General features: G+C 47.1%; 3 long non-coding RNA genes across 3 annotated transcripts; 1 reads left to right on the top strand and 2 right to left on the bottom strand.

The window, feature by feature from the left end:
• Positions 1 to 525: 525 nt before the first annotated feature.
• LOC143434794 (uncharacterized) lies at positions 526 to 5,585 on the bottom strand. Its single transcript, XR_013104554.1, has 3 exons — positions 5,067 to 5,585; positions 1,300 to 1,563; positions 526 to 805 (listed from the first exon to the last, which is right to left on the bottom strand). It is a non-coding gene; the product is annotated as an uncharacterized LOC143434794 (long non-coding RNA).
• A 90-nt stretch (positions 5,586 to 5,675) lies between these two features.
• On the bottom strand, positions 5,676 to 7,174 carry LOC117722783 (uncharacterized). The gene is made up of 3 exons (XR_013104722.1): positions 6,878 to 7,174; positions 6,494 to 6,541; positions 5,676 to 6,355 (listed from the first exon to the last, which is right to left on the bottom strand). It is a non-coding gene; the product is annotated as an uncharacterized LOC117722783 (long non-coding RNA).
• Positions 6,155 to 10,139, top strand: LOC143434877 (uncharacterized). Its single transcript, XR_013104723.1, has 3 exons — positions 6,155 to 6,287; positions 6,527 to 6,577; positions 7,194 to 10,139. It is a non-coding gene; the product is annotated as an uncharacterized LOC143434877 (long non-coding RNA).
• The last annotated feature ends 6,194 nt before the right edge of the window (positions 10,140 to 16,333 follow it).

Below are 16,333 nucleotides of genomic sequence, written 5' to 3'. Positions count from 1 at the left end.
AAGTCCCGCCGGCCGCTGCTCCTCCTGGACCCTGCGGTGTAGACGCCCTTAAAAGAGCTCCTGGTGGGATCAGATTTGAAACTCCACCTTAGGGTTCTGGGTCCAGCAGCGTTTGACCGGTCAGACCCTCGAAGCCTTTCCTCTCAGTCCGGCTTCCCCTTCTGTCACCCAACCCCCTGCCCTCGCGCTCAATCTCCGAGCGAGGACCCGGCTGACAGTTAAATTGCAATGTAGGCCGGGCTGGGGGTTGAAAAGGGACCGCGTGTCTTTAACGGGGCCGTGCAGACAAAGCGTCTATCCTCCGAGCAAGAGAAGCCGGGCGCAGCCTAGCACAGACCTGTCAGCGTGTCTCCCGCGCTTGGGAGAGAGTTTGCGAAGTCATAATTATATCTCTTAACCTGTCTTGCTCTCTGTAGAAGAAGGTCCCATTATATTGAAATGAGATTATTAGCCATCAAATACTTTCTTTCTCAGGAGTTTTTTTTTTTTTTTTTTTTAAATTCAAATACCTTAACGACTTGGCAATTGCATTTTCATCAGATTTAGTTGGCGCCCCAGCCCGGTGCGGGAGCCAGAGCAGGCAAGCAGCTGAGTGGGGAGGGACGAGGGGGTCGCAGAGAAGAGCAGCCCGTTATACATTTCTTCCTAGATCTAGTCTCCCGGGCGGGGACATCTGGGCCCAGGGAGAGGACAGTGAGCAGAGAGATAAGAGAAACTGCGCAGACAGGGAATGTCTTCCATCTCACACAACGTCGACTCCAATCATTTCTTCGCACACGGATTGGAATTTTCGGTAGGGCCGGACCTAGAGGGCAGGACACAGATCCGCCACGGGAAATCTGATGGCTGGCCAGATAGGTGTGGGGTTTAGGGCACCAGGTGAGGGCTAAGGCTGGAGTGGGCTTCGCCTGGGCTTGGCTGTTTCCTCTGGAGCCTGGCTCTACGCACAGCTCCAGCCAGTTTCCCGGTGGATGGAATTTCAGTGTGCAATAAAGGAGTTTTCCCCCACTACGCCCAAGGTCTGTCTGGTTTTACCGAAGATTGTGAGCCCCTTGAGGGAAGAAGCCCATCTTGTTTCCAGACCCTGGAACCCCTGTCCCTACTGCCAACAGAGCTGCTCTCCCCTCCTTGGACTGGGGGCCTGCAGGAGGATGTAAAGTGGAAGATTTTTCCAGACGGCCATTGTAAAGCCCCGGGTTTGTCTTCTGCTGGGTCGAGGGGGAACAGGGCTCATGTTTTCCTTGGCTGCAACCCAGACTCGAGGAAAAACTTGGTGGGCAAGACAGCCTCCAGCCTTACCTCCGTCTCCACTCCATACCCAGTAACTGCTTCACGTTCTTTTTCGGGGCTGGCATTCCAGACCAGCTCCAAATGGCGCAAGTCCACTTTCTCTAGCAACACCAGCTCTCTTTAATAAAGAGAGCTTAGGACCAAATTTGGCTTCTGGGCCAGGTGAAGAGCCCTTACTGCCTTTGAGCAGCCTCCCTGATCTCTGAACCTCCGGGTCTCTCTTGTGCAGATGAAAGGCTCTAGATGCGTTTCTTAGTCTCTGACAGCATTTTCCTGTAATGAAAGTTCATAGGTCAGGCATGATCATCTGGAAGACTCTCTTCCTGTCTCTTCAGAAGGAGGGGAAGCCGTCACCAAATGTAGCTTTAAAAGCTTCCAGACACACACGCTCACAGGTGTGTGTGTGTGTGTGTGTGTGTGTGTGTGTGTGTGTGTGTGTGTTACAGGTAGTTGTGAGCTGCCATGTGGGTACTGGGAATTGAACCAAGCTCTTCAGGAAGAGAAGCCAGCACTCTTAACTATGGATCTACATAGAACAAGAAGCAACTCCTATGGTGGTGGAGTCTGACCCTCTTCCAGCCTGGACTGACCAGATCTGGCCTTGCCTGGGAGCTTTACTCTTGGTGTTCAGAGGGTAGGGGTGAAGGGACTGTGGCTATGGAGTTAAATCACCTAAGCAGGGGAAACAGGGTTCTGTGGGAAAGTTTTAAAACATACCAAAACTTGACAAGGTCATTCTGTAAGGCACAAAATCTCCATCATTAAGACAAGGTTCACAGCCACTGTGTTTTCAAAAGGGGGGGGGGATGCTGCATTAGTCAACCCGTTCCTTTCCCCAGGTAACTGCTGTAAGTGCAAAGGGGGTGCTGAGGCAAACAAATGCTAGAGACGCCCTACACCCCAGGGAAGATGATAAAATAATGGGGCCACCAATGATGGGACCAAATGAGATGCCTCATTTGGTGTGGTTGCTCATGCCCAGACCTAGTAATGAAAGGAGAAAACCGACTCCCACAAGTTGTCCTCTGACCTCCACATGCTCACTGTGGCCCTCACATACACACACATGCACACACATGCATGTACACACATGCACACACATGCATGTACACACAGACACTTCATATAGAAGACACAACATGGAACTAAGCCTCTAGAACTAACTCCACAGTTAACACCTACTGCTGCTCTGGCAAAGGACTCATGCCCAGTTCCCAGCATCCAGGCACTGCCTTTAACTCCAGTTCAGGGGATCTGCTGCCCTCTTCTGACCTTTGTTGGCACCTGCACGAGTGTGTTACACATATACAGAAGCATGTACACACACATGCACATAATAAAATTTAAAACCATTTACAAATTTAAAACAATACACAATAGTACCAGATACTTACTGAGCACCGGCTATGTGCCTGGCGCTTTTTACAGTCTCCCTTTCACAAGAAGTTTTAAGATAAGAGAGACTTCTAGTTTGGCCTGAGAGAAGGCTCAGCAGTTAAGACTGCTTGCTGTTCCTCCAGAGAATCTGAGTTTACTTCCAAGCATCTTTGTCTGGGTGGCTCACAATTACCTGTATCTCCAGTTCTATAGAATCCAATCCTCTTCTGGACCTAGAATATACCTTCCCCCCACACATACATACCACACACAAACACATACATACCACACACACATACCACACACATACATACCACACACAAACACATACATACCACACACACAAACACATACATACTACACACACACATATATACCATACACACACACACATATACATACCACACACATACATACCACACACACATACATACCACACACACACATACATACCACACACACACATACATACCACACATACATACCACACACACACATACATACCACACACACAAACACATACATACTACACACACACATATACACCATACACACACACATATACATACCACACACATACATACCACACACACATACATACCACACACACACATACATACCACACACACATACATACCACACAAACACATACATACCACACACACACATACACATACATGCATACATACATGCATACCACACATACCCCCCTCCCACATACTACACACACAGAGAACTGGACACATACTATACACATACAGACCTCCAGATATACCCCACCCATACACACACATGCCCACACACATACACATAATTTGAAACAGAACCTTTAAAAAATATTTCAAAATGTAGGCCAGCCACTGTGACATGCCTGCAATTCTAGCACGTGTGTAGTAATGATAGAGAGGTTCCAAGCTCAAGGCCAGGCTGGGCTACATATTGAGACCCTGTCTCCAAAACCAAAGATTTCAACTGTGAATATGGGGGGGGGGCACAAACATTCAAATGGTAGCAAATGAATTAGGTGGAAACAAGTAAATGACTTTTTTTAAGGTTTATGTTTACAAATGTCTGTGTGACATGTGCATTCCTGGTGCCTGCAGAGGCCAGAAGAAGGCAGTGGATCCCCTGGACCTGGAGTTCCAGAGAGTTGGGAACAACCATGTGGGTGCTGGGAACTGAACCAGGATCCTCTTGCAAAAGCAGAAAGTGTTCTTAACCATTGAGTCATCTCTCCAGTGCCCCCATAAAAGGGTATTTAAGATGAGGGGGGAAAGTTATAGCATTGTGATCATGGTTACAAATATCTGTGACTACTCTAAAAGTCACCAAACTGTATACTTTAAGGAAAAAGTACAGCATTTAAATTTCAGCTTAGTGACAGCTGTTTGATTCAAAGTGGAAACGTGTGGGTGAGAGAGATGGCTCAGTAGGTCAGAGCACTGGCCGCGGTCCCAAAGAACCAGGGTTTGAATCCCAGCGTCTACACAGAAGCTCACAACTTTACCTCCAGTCTAGGGCATCCTCTGTCCTCTTACGCTCTCTGTGGGTACTGAGTACATATGGTGCACAGTCATACATGCTGGCTAAACACACACACACACACAAATACTAATAATTCAAAATTTAAAGGATAAGTGAAGGGCAGCTGGTGCTGGGGTTTTTCCCTATACTTATAACCAGTGTTTTGAAAATTCTGCACAAAATGCAATGTTCAGTACTGGGGTATGACTCATTGCAAATATGAGAACTTGAGTTCGGATCCCAGAACCCATGCAAAGCCAGACGTAATCTCTAGAAGCTCGGGGGCCAGCCTGGGTTTCATGGTGGTGAACAAGAGACCTTGTCTCAACATGGAAGGGGAAAACAGACACCCAAGATTGTCTGACCTCAATACACATGAAAGTGAAACACCGTAGTGCCTGTACAGAATAGTTGTACAATAGCATCAGAATTCATCAAAGGCCTAAGTAGAAATCATTGAATGTAGCCAATGAAACTGCACTTTTACAATTGTACTGGAAAAAACAAACTCACAAGACAAATATGCTGTGTTGTCTCTTATATGCAGAATCAATTCTCTCTCTCTCTCTCTCTCTCTCTCTCTCTCTCTCTCTCTCTCTCTCTCTGTGTGTGTGTGTGTGTGTGTGTGTGTGTGTGTGTGTGTGTGTGTGTGTGAAGAGTATTGGGTCATCCCCAGCTACATAGCAAGTTTAAGGCCTGCCTGGGCTACATTAAGCCCTGCCTCAAAACGAAGGAAGAGTAAGAGGGGGAGGAAAGGAAAGAGGGAAGGAAGGGAGGAGGAAGGAAGAGAGGGGAAAGGAAGATGGGGAAATGAACACTTAAAACGTTCACGCTTAAATGGTAAAAACAGGAAGAAAATTGAAGGATCCACCTACATCAATTGCAATTTCTGTTAGTTGTTACCCGTGGCATCCTCTCAGGTAGGCATCCTCGGTAAAGGCAGTCGTCACACTAAGCTAGAGATAGGACAACTCATACTGTAATGTCAATTCTCTGTATGCAGCCACAGACTCAATACAATTCCCAGCAAAATCCCACTAAGTTTGTGAAAAGTGACCTGGAGTGCCCCTGAGTCGATGTCCTATTGAAACACCAGAAAAATCACCCACTGTGTACAGACTGGGCAGCCACGTGAAGAATCAGGCTGAAGGTCACTCCCAGGAGCACTGAGCCATGCCTGTGATCCCAGCAATTATGAGGTGAGAGCAGAAGGTCCAAAAGATCATGTCCAGCCTCAGCTACATAGCAAATGCCAGGTCAGCCTGGGCTACACGAGGCCCTAACTCAAGGACACAGGGGCTGGAAAGGTAACTCTGTGATTAGGAGTGCTTGATGCTCTTACAAAGGAGTCCGGTTCAATTCCTGACACCTCACAGTGGCCTTGAACTCCAGTGCAAGGGGAACTGGAACCCTCTCCGGCCTCCACTGGTACCATCACCCTTGGAGTACACTTACAATCAGGTACACACACACACACACACACACACACACAAAACAAAAAATGTATTTTGAAAGATACACTGGGATACAGTATTCTGAAAGTCCCAACTGGGCTCACAATGAGGATATAAATATATTCTCAGTTAAAATAGACAGCTTTATGTGTTTACAGTAGACATAGAAAAATAGTAATTAATTGAGTAGACAGATTCACTTCAGTGAAGGTGGCAAAGAGGACTTGGTATCTTCCCCCAGTGATATCACTGGAGATACTGCCCTGGGGATGTGAACCCCCTCAATGTGGATAAAGGCAGTCAAAGCTTGCTCTGGCAAAGGTTTGGGGATCGGATCAATAAAGCCCTTGGGCCACACGCTCATGGGCACCAGCTGGCGCAGAGGTACCGGATCACGCCAAGATAACAGCTGGGACTTGACCTCAGCTTTTTCCTTCGGAGAGTGGTGGGAGAGCTGAGCTGGAAAGACTGTCTCCTTGGAAACCAGTGTCTTCCTCTCTGATGGCAAGCTGGGCATCACCCGAGAGGTCAGAAGTGGGACTGGATCCGGCCTGGGATGGAGGACAGCTTTTGTCCGCAAGCTGCACCCACACAGGCAGACCTTTGAAGCGTGTTCCGTGGAGGGGCAGAGCTCATTCCCAGGTGAGTGGGAGTGCTGGACGCCCTGGGTCTGGGTCTTCCACCTCAATCCCTTGTAGAGCCGGGCTTTCCTTTTAAAATGAATGAACAAAGGAATGAATAGATTAATGATAGATAGATAGATAGATAGATAGATAATCCAGAATAGTTTTTTTTTAAAAAGGTCTAAAAGAAAGACAAAAATATTCCCCCAAATGGAACATTCCAACCTGACTTCGAACTCATTGTCCATCTTTCCCAAGGACATGCTCTTCTTTCTGCAATGAAAACAGAGGGGTGGATTCTACAACAAGGTATACGGCTTGGTTTCCTCTACCGAGAGAAGTTGGAGACTTGGAGAAGAGAGTGGGTGATTTACAACAGCAAGCGGTCCTAATGGGTTTCCTGAGAAGGAAGGAAGGATGCTGGGACAGGGACATCCTATTCCCTCAGCTAGAGGACAGAGTACCTCCAGCGTGTCTTCCAAACACCTCACGTGGGAGGGCTGGTCAGACTCACCGGTACATAGAGTCTCTGATGGGAACTGACATGTGACTGAGGGCAAGTGAGGAGAGGTGGCATGAGAAACAGACTGAACATTTTAAGTTCCCTACCTCTAGCATTAGCTTTCTGAGTCCTTGGAAGTCCACGCAGGAGGACATGTTATGAAGGGCTCCTCCCCCTGCTGTGATGTCACGGGTGATGTCACAGATGGGTGTGTTCATAGGGCCTCTGCCTTACATGGCTGAATTCCCTAACTTCTCTCTGGAGTCCACAGGTCCTGCTTCTCCTGGTAGTATAGTAACAACATTTGGCAGGAAGTACAGAATGTAGATTGGTAAGGGTTGCATTCATTGCACAGGGCTGAAGTAACCCCAGAATCACCACAAACAGATGGCTTTAACCCTAAATAGTCTGTTCCTCTCACAGCTCAGGAAGCCAGAGGCCGATGGTGGAGGTTATCGGCAGGACTGGCTGCCTCCCGAGTCTCTGAGAGAAGCCTTTTCTACCTCTGTACTCCAGTTGCTGGTGGTGACCAGGGACCCTGGACTCTCTGGCTGGTGCTATGTAATGATTAATTTTGTTTTTATTTTATCTCACACGTGTGTGCTTGTGCGAATGTATCCCACATATGTGTAGGTGCCCAGGGCACCGGCTAGAAGAGGGCATTGGGTCCCGGAGCTGGAGTTATAGGCCTGTCTGACGTAACGAGCACACTTAACCACTGAGCCGTCTCTCTCGCTCATGATGGTTTTCATCAAGCACACTTAAACACGGAGGTGGCTGTTAATTTTCATTACTAATGTGACACAATCCAGAACTGCCTTGGAGGCAGGCCGTGTCAGTGAGCGTTTTCTGAACTCTGTTTATTGGGATGGGAAGACCCACCTACTGTGGGTGGCGCCATTCCTTAGGAAGGGATTTCTGAAGTATATAAGACAGGAAAAGCCAACTTAGTCCTATGATGTATGCATTAATTCACTGCACTCCGCTCTTAACTCCGGATGTAACGTACCAGCTGCTTCAGGTACCCACGTTTTTGACGTCCCCACCATGATGAATGGAAATTCAGGACTGTGAGCCAAGTAAACCCCTTCTCCCTTGAGTGTGGTCAGGATATTTTATCACAGCAATGGGAAAAGAATCTAAGAGAGCCTCTGCCCCCACAACCACGTGGTGCTTGGATGCTCTTCCACCAGGCTTTATGCCCCGCCATTTGAATTAGGACTAGCGTAAAGCAATACGGCCTTGTCTGTACTCGGGTAATGACATCTGTCAAGACTCTCCCCCAAGTTTTCACTCTGAGATTCTGAGTGACATAAATTTAGGGGAAGGGAATTATTTCCGAAGATATGAACAGGCAAACCTGGAGAGATTGCAGACCTAGGGAGCTGAACACAGTCCCAGACCTTCACAGCACGGAGAAGAATCCACCACAGAAACAGGAAGGATAACTACGTAAAGTTGTTTATATGGAGAGAGCTGTGATCAACCACGTAGAGGAAAAAAAAAAGTGAGCCATGCCACCATCCCCCGCCTCCTCAGATCTTTGGCCAAGGCCATAGAAGCCATTGAATGTGGTTCTTGTAGGCCACCTCCCAAGGTGACAGAAACACAATACAGTGAAAATGTCATCAGAATACTGGCAGCTATATGTCCTGAGAGCAGACTGAAATGGGTAGGACACAAGCAAAGACCATGAAAAGGATGAGTGGCTTCCTATATGTGGGGTAACTCCAGACATCTCTCTGTGTTGGGACCCCGTAGGTAAACTGTAGTACCAGGGAAATGTTAGTGATTCCCAATAATCAGACAGGAACCTATCTGATGCAACTCACAGCAGGGTCTTTATTCTATTGGAGCTAGCTGGGGCACCCCCAGAGCACCACCATCATGCAAGACAGTTTTGGTGGTGGGGGAGCCCCAAATATCAGGGCAAGACTTTATTGTAAACAGCAAGCAGGGGGTGAATGTGCAAGCATCTAATTGGAAAGCTACTGTGGCCTTTAACATAATTGGCTGGTGCTGGGAGTCACATCACAAACTTAACGTCTGCTCCCCTCTGCATTGGTGGGCATTAGGCAGGGGGTGGCCTTGTAACCTGGGGGTGCAGGTTTGTTGGTGGAATTACCTGGAGACACTAGTCTTGTTGGAGATTTGCCTAGAGACTGGAGCTAGGCTCAGGTTTTGTTGCAGAGGCAACTTGGAGACTAATGCTAGGTACCAGGCTGTTAGTTTACCTGAGTTCAAACTTAGGTCAGGTTCTCTAAAATGGAGTCTGAACTTAAAAGATTTGGCCTTTCAGAACAATGGACCCATCTCCTGGGAAAGGAGGCATGATGGGGTCCAAACACATTTAAGTCCACACACTGACCCCAACCATACAGCGCCATAGTCATGTTTGCTGTCAGATAACCAACTTTGAAGGTTTTTTTTTTTAATTTCATCAGCTTATCTTTTTTTCATCTGTGCCTGAGGTGGTTTTATGCATGCCTGCATGCATGTGCATGCTACACACGTTTGTGTGTGTGAATATGGGTGCACACATGCCACAGTGCACATGTGGAGGTCACAGAGACTCAGATGTGCCCCTTCCCCTTCCTCTGTGTTTGAGACGGAGTCTTTTATTAGTTGCCACTATGTACCCCAGGCTGGCTAACCCCTAAGCTTCTGGGGATCCTCCTGTCTCCCCCTCCCACATTCCCAAAGGAAGGTAGATGCTGCATCTGACTGTACACGGATGCTTCCGATCCAAACTCTAGTCCTCAGCTTGCACGGCAAGCCCTTTACCCACGAGCCATCCCCCCCCCACTCCTAGTCAACTTTTTTGTGAAGAGTTGTTTTGGGTTTTACAATGTTGATCAAAAGTACAATAAATTCTCACATAATCCACTATCCTTTCCCCACCCCACCCTGACACTGACAGCCTGCCGACACTAGCAGTTTCCAGGAGACTGGAGCAGCCATGAATCAATGAACCAGGCCTAGGAAAAGGCTTTATTAAGTAGACTTGCCTGGACATCCTGGCAAGAGTAACTTTATTTAAAACCAAACATTTATTCAAATTATTTGCCATTTGGAATCCTGGAGAGAACACAGATTTCATGTTTTGGTTTTGTTTCTTTTTGTAACAGGATCTCATGTAGCCTGGGATAGCCTGGAACTTCCTATGTAGCCCAGGATGACCTGAATTCTGGATCCTCCTGTCTCCACTTCCCAAGCTCTAGGATTACACGTAAATATCAACACTGATCATGGCGTTTGTCGAACACTCTCATCTCTTTCCTTCTTCTTACTTTTTTGTTTGACTGTTTTTTTCAAGACAGTATTTTACTGTATAGCTCTGGATGTCCTAAAACTAGCTCTGTAGACCAGGCTGGCCTCAAACTCACAGAGATCCACCTGCCTCAGCCTCCCAAATGCTGGGAATAAAGGTGTGTGCCACCACTGCCCGGCTCCTTTTCCACTTTTATTTATTTTTATCGAGACAGGGTGTCATATAGTGCAGACTGGTCTATAGCTCACTTCATGGTCAGGGCTGAACTTGAACTCATGATTCTCCTGACTCCAAGTCCTGAGTGCTAAATTACCAACCAGATTATATACTCTCATGTCCAGTTTTTCTCACTCTTTAACTTTTAATATTTTTTATTTTTAACAAATTATTTATTTATTTATTTTATTTGTATGAGTACACCATAGCTGTCTTCAGAGACACCAGAAGAGGGCATCAGATCCCATTACAGATGGTTGTGAGCCAACATGTGGTTTCTGGGAATTGAACTCAGGACCTCTGGAAGAGAAGCCAGTGCTCTTAACCACTAAACCATCTCTCTAGCCCCTAATATTTAATATACATATATATATTTTTTTCCTTGCATGTATCCAGATTACCAGGATCTGGAGTTACTGATGTCTGTGTGTTGCCAGGTGGGTGTTGGGACCAGCCTTTCAATCCTCTGCAAGAGCAGCCAGTAGTAGCCAGTGTTCCTAACCTCTGAGTCGCCTCTCAGCCACTCACTCTAACTTCTGCCAGTTGTTCCTCCAAAGCTGGCCTAATCAAGGCCAGCCCCTGCACAGGGCCAGGGCCAGAAGCCCATTCCAACCTCCCAAGCATCAAAGGTTGTTTTTTCCTTGACACCCTTGGTTCCCCCTGGCTGCTGAGCATCCAGCTCCTCCAGCCTCATCCTGCCTCCTCAGCGGGACCTTCCAGCCTGTAAAGCTTCCTCTCCTTCCTGATCTCTGAAGGATGGCCTCCCCCAGGGCTGTGTCCTTGGTGTCCCTCTGCTGCCTCTTCACAGGACACCTTCAGTGAGCCTGTTTGTTTTCTGCAGCTACAGATCCAGCGGCTGAAAAGAAGAGATTTATTTTATTTATAATGATTTATTTACTTCTTCCCTCACACATCTGGAGGCCAGGAGTCAGAACATCATAGTTCCACATCCCTTGAGGGACCTTAGGGAGGCTTCCTGACTTACTCTTCTAGCTGCTGGTAGCTGCCAACTGCACTTGCTGCTCTGTAGTCTGTGTCAGCTTGGTCCTCCTCCTGCCTCTGTCTACATGGCTCTCTTTCCTCTGTGTCCACATCCATTCATTCATTCATTCATTCGTTCATTTCTCTTCCTTCCCATCTCCTCTATTTTTGTTTTGCTTTGAAACAAAATCTATTAACCCTGGCTGTCCTGAAATTCCTTATGTAGACTAGACCAAGCTGGCCAGGAACTCAGAGATATGCCTATGTCTGCTTCCCAAGTGCTGGGCCACCATATCTTTATTTATAAATAAACAATACATAATATTTAGGTTATTATAATATAATAAGCTTTATCTTATGTTTGTGTGTGTGTGTGTGTGTGTGTGTGCCTGTATGTCTGTGTGTCTGTGTGTCTGTGTATGAGTATAGGCACTTGGGCACAGGCCCATACAGAGGTCAGAAGAAGGTGCCAGATCCCCTCAAGCTGGCAGCACAGGGGTTCTGAGCTTCTCCGTGTGAGAACTGTTAGTCATTTTCTGGTCCTCTGAAAGAGCAACAATGACTCAAGCACTGAGCCATCGTTTGAGCCTTCTTTCTTTCTTCTTATAAAGATGTCAACTATGGGATTAGGGCACTTTCTAATCTATGATTTCAACTTGATTACATCTGAGACAACCCCTACTTCCCAATCAACTCACATTCACAGGTTCCTGGCAAGCCGGAGTTCTGGAGGAGACATCACTTCTCAATCCAAAACAGTGATGTCATTGGGCCTTGTGGCTTCAAAACCCATCTAGACATCCCTGACTCTAAAGTCCTCCTCTGTCCTGCTTCTCCACACCTCAACTCATGCTCAGAGTGTCTGTGTTCTGCAGACTCTCAGTCTTATGGTCCTTCCCATTCTTCAGAAGAAGCATAATGGGCTCGAGAGATGGCTCAGTAATTAAGAGAACTGGCTGCTGTTCCAGAGGTCCTGAGTTCAATTCCCAGCACCCACAGGATTCCAGCACCCTCTTCTTGCTTCTGCAGGGACCAGAGAAACACACGGTGTCCTAAGACACCTACTGATCTAGAATTCAGTCATTTCCTCATTAAGAGGTAGCATCTGCAGTGAGGTGACCCACAGGTAAAAGTACATGCCACTAAACCTGATGACCTGAGTTCAGTCTCCTGGATCCATATGATAAGAAGAGAACCAACTCCCATAAGCTGCCCTCCTGATCTCCACAAGTGTGCTGTGGCAGTGTGCCCTGCCCACCACAAAATAAATAACTTAAGCCAGGTGGTGGTGGCACAGGCCTTTAATCCCAGCACTCAGGAAGCAAAGGCAAGCAGATCTCTGTGTGTTCAAGGCCAGCCGGGTGTACAGAGTAAGTTCTAGGATAGCCAAGATGACACAGAGAAACCCTGCTTCAAAAACAAACGACAAACAAAACCAAGTAAACAAGCAAAAGAGATGGCGTCTATTTCTCTTATCTTGAATCTTCGAAGGTTTCTATGGTTGTGTTCACAGCATTTGATGGGAGAAGGCAGGGCCAGTGGGGTGGTAAAAGGTATTGCTGGTAAGCTTGATGATCTGAGTTCAATCCCTGGGATCCTTAAAGTGGACAGAGAGAACCATCTCTCACAAGTTTGTCCCTTAATATCTATCCATCACACACACGCACACACACACACACGCACGCACGCACGCACAAACGCACGCACATGCATGCATACATGAACACAGTCAGTCAGTCAGTCAGTCAGTCAATAAATGTTTTTCAAAAATAAATTAAGGGTCAGGCAGTGGTGGCACACACGCCTTTAATCCCAGCACTTGGGAGGCAAAGGCAGGTGGATCTCTTGAGTTTGAGCCCAGCCTGGTCTACAGAGTGAGTTCCAGGATAGTCAAGATTTCTACAGTGCAACTTTATTTCAAAAAACCAATAAACACACAAACAAGGGCCTGGGGTGATTCCTCAGCAGTTAAGAGCACTGGCTGCTCTTACAAAGGACCTGGGTTCAATTCCTAGGCCCATATGTTGGCCCACAACTACCTGTAACTTTATTTCAAGGGATTCAACACCTCTTCTGGGCCATGTGGGTACCCATACCCACAAAATAAATTAAAATAAATAAATAAAAGTGAATTAAAGTTACATTAAATTTTGAAGACATACCAGTGTCAAGACTGAGTACACTACTGTACTTTGGGCCTGTGTACCTCTTGATATTAAGGAAAATTAAGAATTCTTGCTGGGTATAGTGGGTAGCACCTATAATCTTAGCACTTGAGAAGTAGAGGCAGAAGCATCAGTAGTTCAAGGCCATCGTTGACTGCATATCAAACTGGAGGCCAGCCTGGGCTACACGAAGTAACGAATCCAAAAAAAAATATCTTGGAATCACAATTTTGCAAAGCTTTAAAAGTGCAGTGTGCTAATGAGTGTGCTACAGAATGAGTGTGCTACAAAATGAGTGTGCTACAGAATGAGTGTGCTACAAAATGAGTGTGCTACAGAATGAGTGTGCTACAAAATAAACTTTTAACAGAGAAGAAACCTAACTGAGAACATTTCCCAGAAGGCCAAGCAGGGGCCACGGAAGATGAGTGGGGCTTTCCTAGTCAAAAACCCTGGGCCTAATGAAGGAACCTCCATTGGCAAGATAAAGGGTCTTCCCGACACTTACCCAGTAGTGCCCCTGAATAGCAATGGTCCAGGGATTGCCTCTGTCTGACAATCTGCATGGCTGTCTTGCATGGTGGGTAGACGTGTGTGTGTGTGTGTGTGTGTGTGTGTGTGTGTGTGTGTGTGTGCGCGCGCACACGCGCACGCATACATACATGTGCGCACATTAAGGTTCCAGTTCATAGTGTTTCAAAGAAATTCTGCCAGTCCTAATGGAAAGGAGTCACCCACTGGAAGCCTGGACATGATGTGGAAGTCAAAAGTCAATCGTACTCATTGGTCAGTAATCAAGGCCAGGCCTACAGGAGAGCAACGTGGATGTCTGGCTCACTCATGTCAGCCCGTGTGACTCCACTCTCCTAGCTGTATGCCTCCTGGGCTCAGCCTGGGCCAGTTGCATGCCGTGGCTGTCTGTCAACAGGAAGACTACAATTATGTGCGATCTAGTGGCAGGTCTAATAACTGCTGTAATTTCCAAGTCGTGATGAATGTAATGATATTTTGAGATATCTGCGACAACGGAACGTGATACGGAAATACACAGGATTTCCACCGCCAACAATGTCTCCCACCCCGCTAATGTCTCTGCAGCTGGTTGTCCACATTCCACGCAGAAAGAAATGTTGGATTCCCGGTCCAGGCCCAGGAAAACAAGGCTATATTTCTGCCAGTCAATTCCATAGTCTCTCCAGCTGAGAGTGTGTCAACTCAGTTTGGGACATTTGTTCCAAAGCCTTGGTGCGTGTGGAACCAACCAGGAGACCTGCGTAGTATGACATTTCCTGATGAGACGTGAACACATACCTGTTTGCCCAGGGTACGGTACTGCCAGATCAGAGAGGTAAGTCTACTCCAGTCTGCTTTAGCACAGCAGTGGGTTAACTGAATTTACTCCCAGGAGCACAGACAAGGGCAAGGGCAAACGCACTACTCATGAAAGCTGGGTCCCTGTAGCCCCCTGAGGCAGTGAGGCCGGTCAGGCATGGCTGGTCAGGCTGGATCTCTTCTCCCCATCAGTTTCTCAAGCTCATATAACCTTGGTGAGAAGCTTCGAGAATCTTCTAATTTTCAGGATTTTTTTTTTTTTTGAGATTTTCGACTTATTTACTTATTAAGTCTGTACGTTGCTTTATTCCTTGAGTCTTATCAGATCCCTCCAGGATGAAATGTTTCCCTTCCCAAGAGACTACATCTCAACAAGGTTTGAGAAGGGCAGAAAGTCCTTGTGCTTTAGCCCTGCCTGACTTCACCCCACAGCACCACACGGCACCCCTTTTCCTGGCTGGCTTCACACATGCCAGCTCAGCACCTCAGTTCCACTTGGACTTCACCGAGGAGGCTAGCCTCGTGGCTACACTCTTAGGAAAGGGGAGAGTAACAGTTATCAGCTTGTCCGTTGCCTGTGGGGAAGGAACAGACACAGTGCCCAACAAGATGTCGCTTCCACAGTGAGTAGATTGTGGCCAGTGTCACTCTTCAGAGTCAAAGCAAAGCCATTTTTTAACCTCTATTCTCAGCTCCAAGTCTAGGACTTTTAGGGGGTGGTGTCTCTCTGAATGCACAAGAATCCTCACAGTCCAAGACTATGAGCTATGCCCCATCCCACCCGCACTCCCAAGACCAAGATCAATTTGGTTCTCTTCAGGAAACAAAGACTGTACCTAACAACTTAACAAAACTTCATAATTTCAGAGAGATAGCATCCATGACCATCATGGTGGGCAGCACAGCAGCAGGCAGGCAGCCAAGGTGCTGGAACGGTAGCTGAGAACTTTACATCTTGATCCACAATCCAAGGCAGAGGGAGCTAACTGGGAATGGTTTGGGCTTTTGAAACCTGAAAGCCCTCACCCAGTGACACACCCCCTCCACAGGCCACACCTCCCACTCTCTCCCTAACAGTTCCAGCAACAGGGAACAGTTATGTGATCCTGGGGATGGGGGGGGGGGGTGGCATTCTCATTCCAACCCATACAGACCCCGTCTCACTAAGGTGGAGAGTGACCAGAGGAAGATACCTGACATATATCTTTAGGAACTTAGACTCCAAACTTACTCAGGACTCAAGGATCTCAGGACAGCCTGAAGCAGAGCTGAGATTTCATTGCAGTTAGAAAGACTCGAGAAAATAAAATAAAACAAAAAAACGTTCCAAGAGCGTGTGTGTGGGGACTTCCCAGGGGAGATTCATAATTATCTCAACATTAGGCATGTATACCATGTTAGTGGCTCAAGTTACAACTCAAAGGGTTGCTAAGCAACGCCGTCCCCCCCATTCTCTCTCTCTCTCTCTCTCTCTCTCTCTCTCTCTCTCTCTCTCTCTCTCTCCCCTCTCTCTCTTTGATAAGCGAGATTATAAGGTGGCTGTAGAGCTACTGGGAAAGGAATTATGATCTGATAAGGTGAAACCGGAAGCCACTGGG

This window comes from Arvicanthis niloticus, chromosome 17, assembly GCF_011762505.2.
Source record: "Arvicanthis niloticus isolate mArvNil1 chromosome 17, mArvNil1.pat.X, whole genome shotgun sequence".
Lineage (NCBI taxonomy): Eukaryota > Metazoa > Chordata > Mammalia > Rodentia > Muridae > Arvicanthis > Arvicanthis niloticus.
Note: the sequence above shows the minus strand (reverse complement) of the source record. Positions and strands in the feature narration are given on the sequence as shown.